An 8,877-nucleotide genomic window follows, 5' to 3' on the forward strand; every position below is an offset into this window, starting at 1 on the left:
ATCTTTAGATTTTTGAAGTTCTTCAATGTTTACGTGTATGCTTGTTGATAAACACAAAACTATTAGACTAATGTATAAGTTTCTGTTTCATAGTGACCTCTGCAAGCCTGCATATATATATATATATATATATATATATATATATATATATATATATATATATATATATATATTATAATATATATATATACATGTATATATATATATATATATATATGTATGTATATATGTATATATATATGTATATAAATATATATAGTTATATTTAATGTCAGCATTACATAATATATACACTTTCGGTTGATAGACATCTCTGTATCACATCAAGACGAGGCAGTGTAAATATCATGCCGTAGGTTATACATAGTCGGGCGGACACATTTCCTGGCACCTGTAAGACCTACGTCACATAGGTGTACAAACACGAGCTTCAAATCAAATATTAGGAAAGCCTGCACAAAGACTAGTCATACCACGTCACACAACCCCCGGGAGACACCATACTTTTTTCAAGCTTTTATTTAACTCACTTCCTCGTCAGTCTGTCTTGACGGAAACGCAGGAGTGAAAATTCGGACAGTTCTACTTGACCGACACGATTCACAGTTGGCACGTGGGTCAAGACATGAAGACAATGCAATCAGAAACTAAATTTGACTTAATTGGATGCCTAATTGATTTTTTATGAATTAATTAAAATTTGGACCGAATTAGTAGGCATGTCTAGCCAACCACACCACACGCGTCATCAATAGCTGCGCCATCACGACGACGTAATGGCTGCGTTCAAAAACCATTGCGCGCCTACTGGACGTGATATTCAGTAGGCGCGCAATGGTTTTTAGTCATGTAACTCTATTGTAGATAAAACATGTAAAGTACTGAAAAAAATTCATAAAAAACGTTTTAATAACAAGCTTTTATGTAATGATGCACTAAAAAGTAGAAAATAAATTATAGACTACTATTTAAATAACTATAAAGAAAAGCGTGGGTGTCTTCCTTAACATTAGTAAAGGTATCCAATAGATACTAAAGTGACCCACGCTTTTCTTTATAGTTATTTAAATAGTAGTCTATAATTTATTTTCTACTTTTTAGTGCATCATTACATAAAAGCTTGTTATTAAAACGTTTTTTATGAATTTTTTTTTTCAATTTCCTGCACACGCTAAACGATAGTTATCTCCCTTACCTCATCTCGCTGGTGACCGTGTTGTTATGGATGATTAGCACAGCCTTTTTTTTTTTATGTGGGCCTCGAGATTTCTTTTGGCTAGTGAAAACAAAATTTTTCAATTTGTGTTACTTTCTTAGTGTAAATGACTATAATTACAGAGCCATTACACATATGGCAATAGAGGGGAGGGGAATTTCACCCCTTAACATAAATTTTTAATGACTAAAAATATATACTGACATACCACCGCATTAGCATAATTGTCATTTTTGTTAACAAATAGATGCCACTGTGACACACACATTATCATAGCGACGAGACTGCTATGATTTAGGTTAGACTCTTTGCATTGTTCTTTAGCCTGGGAAGAAGAGACGTTTCTTTTAAGTTCCAATATTTTTTTTTGTTTCCAAATCTTTATGTAGCATTAACATATGTAGGACCTAGATCTGTATTTCACAAAAAAACTTTCAATCATCATATTTATTATACAACTATGAATGTCTGAAAAAATAGATTGTTATATACGGAGAGAGTTATATGTCCACGGACTTAGCGTCTATTATATCAGACTACGAGATTAGTGATTCGACCCCCCAAATTCTCTAGCCCGTGTTTGCCCTCCACACTTTTTAAGCCGCTTGACGTTTTTCTAAGACCACTTCCTTAAATGACGTCACACGTCACTTGTCATGACATGTCACCCCATCTTACAAGGTGTCATATTATGCCAGACCTGCAGCGGACGTAGTCTTCTACCTGTGTGTGTAGCTTGACCTTGGAGTCTCAAAATCCTAGCCGGCCAACATACCTGTCGTACCTTGTTTGCAAAACACTCACTAAACCCCGCTTTTGCATTATCTCCCTCTTTCTCCCTCTCTCACTACCAATATATTGCGTATATATATATATATATATATATATGTATATATATATATATATATATATATATATATATATATATATATATATATATATATATATATATATATATATATATGCCTGTGTGTATTTATATATGTGCCTGTATATATATATATATATATATATATATATATATATATATATATATATATATATATTATATATATATATATATATATATATATATATATATATATATATATATATATATATATATATATATGTGTGTGTATATATTTATATAACTATGTATATATTTATGTATATATGCATAGGCCTACACACATACAAACAAACAAATCTATCTTTATCTATCTCTGGTTATGTATCTAGTATTTTAAGGGCATCAGGTCTAACTAAAAAGAAAAAAAAAACTTTAAATAAAATAATGTAATTGTTTGAACATAGACATGCATTTATTGTATCCTCTCAAAAGAACCAATATATAAATCTTTCACTAGAAGCTCTGTTTGTCTAGTGCGATGCACTGACTTCACAAAAACTTCGGGATAAAAAAAAAAAAACATTTAAAATTTCTAACAATTTAAAATCTCACACCAATTTGAGTTTCCGCAACATCTTCTAACACATCAAAGGATGGATGTCGTAAAGACGGCGAAGGACTATTTCTTGAGCTCACAGAGCGTCTTGCTTCTCCCCAACAGGGACTATGGTGCCAGAAAACTCATCAGCGTAGGCATTTTCAGATCGAGCAGTGCCGGAAGTCTCAAGCTGACGTCACAGGCGGTGAAAGCGCAGCTCGCGAGACAAGGTTCCGTCGATGCCAAGCAGAGCGGCGGCACTGAGACTGCTGCCTGTTCGCAAGCTGCCGCCGATCAAGCGGGACAACTCGTGTCAACCATGAGATCAGGTAAGTTATCTTACTTTTCTTTTGGGTAGATAAGTAGTTTAATAATGCCTTTCTAAGGTTATGAAACCTGCATACATAATACAAAGAATAACAGAATAGTATCTTTTTATGCATGTATATGTTCATAATGTATACAGATTACTGTCCTTATATAAATGTGTATGTTATATATATATATATATATGTGTGTGTGTGTGTATTATATTTAAACATTTACATCTGCATATGCATATATAGACATATATTTATGCATTCTCAAAGGCATATACATACATACTTTCAAATACGTATTATATTCATAATATATATATATATATATATATATATATATATATATATATATATATATATATATATATATATATATATATATATATATATATATATATATATATAGTTACACACACCGCCATTTGCATCCAATGCGACAGAAAAGATCTAACGTGAAGACCTTATCTGTTGTACCAGACGTACAAGAATAATAATATTATCTTCATTGCCCATGGCTTATCCGGTGAAAAAAAAAAGGGGGGGGGGGGTGACAACAACAGAATATATTTTCCGCATTACATTTCCATCTTGTATACTTGACAACTGTCCTCCTTCACCCACCCGCCCCCTACTAGGCTTCAATTTATGCCAATCTCATTCCCTCGCCCTAACCCCAACTCGATTTTCTCTCTTCCTCATTATTCTCAACCCCCCCCCCCCTCTGTCCCCCCCCCCCCCTCCCTGTCTCCTCTTCCCCTCCCACACCTCATTACCAATCTGTCTCCCACACCAGCCTCACTCACACGGAAACTCCCCACTCCTCTCTCATGTTCGTCTCCCAGAGTTAACCACCCTTCCTTTCCTCTTCCTTTTTTTTATATTTTCTTCCAGACTTCCGGTTGTAATTAACTCCATCCGTTTCTTCATTTTTGTTCTGGATGATTCCATTTGATCCTATTAGCTGACTTGCTGATATTAGATATCAATAATTTCCTCACAATATTCATGCACATTAGCTCACAAGGTTTTTTTTTATAAAAAGATATATGCACTATAAGTCTTATGCATTTATACATCGATCTTAATTTACTTTAAACACACCAATGCGCCGTTACGCAACTATCAACACAGTCGAACATGCAAAAGTGTGATAACATCCTCTGATTTAGTAACTCGCACCTACATGTACAAAATTTACTAAACAAACACCTAAGATCTACCAAACACCTAAGATCCACACGCCTAATATCTACATACCTAAGATCTACACACCTATCAGCACACACCCAACTTCTACACACCTTGCATTACACATTCACCAACATACACCTAATATCTACACACCTACTAACACACACCTAACATCTACACACCTAACATCTACACACCTAACATATACACATGTAACATCTACACACCTACCAACACAACCTAACTTCTACACACCTAACATTACATATCCACCAACACACACATAACATCTGCACTCTAACATCTACACACCTAACGTTTACATACTTACACACCTAACACCTACACATCAACAAACTCTATGACACATTCACACGTAACATCTGCACATCTTCCAAAACACTGGCACCTACACTCATAACATATGTCATTCGATCACACATCCTCTACACAAAACACAACCACTTAAAAAAAAAAGTATGCCATATTAAATGTTGTCGTCTTGCTGCTTAACAATCTACATAATCTCTAAACAAATAGCCTCTATGTTTTCATAAATAACAGGCAGGGGGTAGGTTGTAGAATGGGGCGCAGTGTAACATCGTTATAGATATCCAATATTATGCCAATGTATCGGTAAGTAAACATATAGGCACATAAAAAAATAACAGTCAAACTATACGGGTTCCTAAACGAACATATTGGCACCAAATCCAGTCAATCTCATTCTCTTCCTCCCCCCCCCCCCCCCTAACTCTTCACTCCCCTCAAGACATTGAGACTCGGGTTTACTAAGAAGAAAATTAAATGAAGTTTTTTTTTTTTTTTTTATACGGAATCGCTAGTATAGAGGCTGTCCCATTTTTTTTTTACCCACATAGCCCCTGATAAACAAAATAAGATTGAGAAAAACAATTATACGGGGCATACAGTTTTTAAAAAAAGATCAATAGAAAAGCAGGATTACAAAATTAAGACATGCTCAGAAAAAGAAAAACGCTTATGAGAATATTGTTTGATGTACTGTTGCGATTTAGAAGGGATCTATAGCTTTATATAAGGGATAAGAGCTGATTAAGATTGCGTGTTTATATTGCTGTGCCAATATCTCCACGCGCTTTGAACACCTCGTTCCATTGCGCAGTGAAAATTCACTGAAAAGGGCAAGTAATTTGGACACGTTTATTTTGGAATTCAACACAAGCTTTGAGAAAGCCTGCTGTGAGCTTTCTTTAATTCAATTATTTAAAATTTTTTTTTTGCATTCACTGCTAATGCAGGCACGACAATCCAATGCAAGCAAAAAAAAATTTGTTTTGTTTTTTTTTTAATTTTTTTTTTTGGGTTTTAGAGAAAAAAAAACCTTTTGTTTTTCATTTTATTCTCCAATTCGAGATCTGGAAGCTAGGCTAATGGCTGTTGGTGAGTTGTTAAATGAGAGGTAGAGCTCTAGGGCAGAGGCGGAAACAGAGGGTGCCATGGACTCCTCCCCCCCCCCCCCTCCCCGTTTTCATTAATTTCAATGTCATCAAGCAATCTGCCTTCTCAAATTCACTTCGTATATATATATATATATATATATATATATATATATATATATATATATATATATATATATATATATATATATATATATATATATATATATATATATATATATATACATATATATATATATATATATATATATATATATATATATATATACATATATATATATATATATATATATATATATATATATATATATATATGAGAGAGAGAGAGGGAGAGGGAGAGAACACCCGCGTGGCTCATTCTTACAACCCCATTTCACTCAGGATTGACATATCCCCCCCCTCCCCTATAATGGAGTTTACATTTAACAATAGCCATAACCTTATAAGTAAATTGGTTTAAACCCTTCGCCCTGTAACTAAAGACAGCAGGGACCCTGCGTTAGCTGTACACAGACCACTGAACCGTGTAGCTTCTCTTCTAGTTCTTTAGAATCCTCCATTGACCTTATCCCTTATCATATAAGCTGCTGTGTGGTTGCTTAATAGAGATGATAGTTGTTCTACAGCCGACTATAGCATTCGACTCGGTATATGACAATAGTAAAGATACTCACTACACATCGTCTTGTATTGTAGCATATCATTTCATCTTCACATCGTGTATAATAGCATATCATTTCATCTTCACAGCGTGTATAATAGCATATCATTTCATCTTCACATCGTGTATAATAGCATATCATTTCATCTTCACATCGTGTATAATAGCATATCATTTCATCTTCACATCGTGTATAATAGCATATCATTTCATCTTCACATCGTGTATAATAGCATATCATTTCATCTTCACATCGTGTATAATAGCATATCATTTCATCTTCAGCAGTGAAGATGCACGATGAAAATCATTTTTTCCATAGCATGGGGCGTCGTAGTTGTGTAGTAGAGCGCTCATCCTGAGGTCTCGAGTTCGGATCTCGGTCTGGACTTGTGACTGCAGGGCGTCATTAAGTCCACCCAGCTCTAATGGGGGCGTGTCTGACATAAAGATAGTCTGACATAGTGCTGACCACACCATACCTGCATATGTAGATGTCAAGAAACACATATGAGCTGTACTTTGTCTGCCCTATGGGCTGTTAGATCTGATTGGGGAATTCTACTTATCATTCATAGAATTTATCTTCGCTACTTATGATACGAACCATTCATCATTCTTGTAGTATAGCATTACATCTATATCTGCATCACAGAATATAACCATATGTAGTCAAGTTACACGCCAAAACACAGTATAGTTCCTCAGAGTTTCAATCTCAATGTTTTTTTGGTTTTTTTCAAAACGCTACCTTTTGAACTCCAAACCAACCCAGTAATTGCAAACCTCGCGTGATTTAATTCCCCCTGATCTTCCACTCCGTAAAAAAAAAACAGTTTATGCTGCATTTGAACGGCACCAATCGATATACGTAAAGGGAAGCTACTCCATAAAACCAACACTGCGTTTCAGTTATCTAACTTTGTTTGCCTCAAAGGTTAAGCTTATGCTTTCAGTGTTCAGTACTCCCCCCTTCCCTGGTGCTATCTGCTACATCAGCTAATGGAGCTGCATCTCACTCGTAACTCTACCCCCCCCCCCCCCCCCCACCCCCACCCACCTCTATTCAACTGTAATGACCCGTCTCACACTTTCCTGGCGGACTCGGCTCTGACACTCGGCTAGTGGTGGGAGGCAAATTGTATTGTACGGGGGTTCTCAAAAGCTTGAGGACACACACCCCTGATGCGCTTTCACCTCCGACATTTATAATTTCAATTTGAAATAAATGTACTAAAACAGTAATGAAAGCATCTTATATAAAAGTTAGGTCGTTTTTAGAAAAAAAAATTAGTATGAGATATTTAAAAAAAGCTATTGTCTCCCCTTTCTTTGCCAATGACGTCATTAAAAAAAAGAATCCCCCTTCCATCGAGCAAGTGTTAGCATCCATTACATGCTAAATGTGACTCAGTTAAAACTAATATTAGTATGAACTGACAGCATTAAAAGGAAGTGCCACCCCCACCTTCACTCCTCCTTCCATTAATCCCCCTTCCTCTAATTAACAGTAGTTTCCCCTCCTTTCCGAGTAACTAAAATTAAACACCTCTGATAACTAGTGGCTACCCCACCCCCATACACTAGCTCAAATATAAAATCGCTGCTATAGTTAGTAGTACTCCTCTCAATTCCTATTGTAAAGCCTCCCCCCCCCCCCACACTCCCCACCCAACATCCTACATACACCTAACACCCATATCCCCAGTAAAGCCCCCGCCCATCATCCCCGCCCACCTCCCCCACATCCTACATACGCCTAACTCACATATCCCCAGTAACCCCCCCCCCCCCCCCGAACAACCAGTACCCTCCCCCCCCCTACACACACACCCAACTCACATATCCCCTATACCCCCCCCCCCCCACCCCCCCAACAACCAGCCCCTTAAATCCACATGTCTTGACCTCTGATTTGAGAACGCCGCGCCCTTCTCACCCCCCGTCCCCCGTCCCTTTAACATAAGACTATCGATTGGATTTCCTGCGGTGCCATTCCTTTCCTCCTGCCAGTGATGTGATCCTTATTCTGGCCTCCTCACGACCTACCCTCTACTGCTATTCTAGACATAATTTCTGGCTTTTTTGTTCTAGAAATTTAACCGTAGCTCGGTTTTTATAAGGACAAAAGTTATTTAAATTTTTTAAATCTTTTTCCTCAATTAAAAATAGTCGATAAAAAAAGTAGGGGGAAAAAGCCAGCAAAATGTTTTACAAATTTTAAAACATCGATGCATTTTTCTTGTTTAAAAAAAATCTAAAACATTTTTGCAGTAGTTTCCCTTTAGCTCCTAGCCGAAAGCTCGAGAATGATAAATCGTGTTGAGAGTGCGCTCCCCTATTTGCTGTTAGATAATTGCTATAGATTCGAGGAAATTAAGAATTCAGCTAAGTAAAGAATCTTGAATTTTCGTTGAGCCCCTCTCTAAAAAACACGACAGTTGTATTTGGAACGATTAATTTTTTTTCTTATGTGTTGAAAACTATGATCGATAACCCTGAATCATGAATGGATATAACGGGTAATTTGTACTACTGGGTATCGTCCCTTTGCATAGCGCGGTAGTCAATTTCTGTGACAAAGTCACGTTCCCGCATAAGCTAATACAGATGTGTTATG

This window comes from Physella acuta, unplaced genomic scaffold (genome assembly GCF_028476545.2).
Source record: "Physella acuta isolate Inbredline_101_S28 unplaced genomic scaffold, ASM2847654v3 ptg001640l, whole genome shotgun sequence".
Taxonomy (NCBI): Eukaryota; Metazoa; Mollusca; class Gastropoda; family Physidae; genus Physella; species Physella acuta.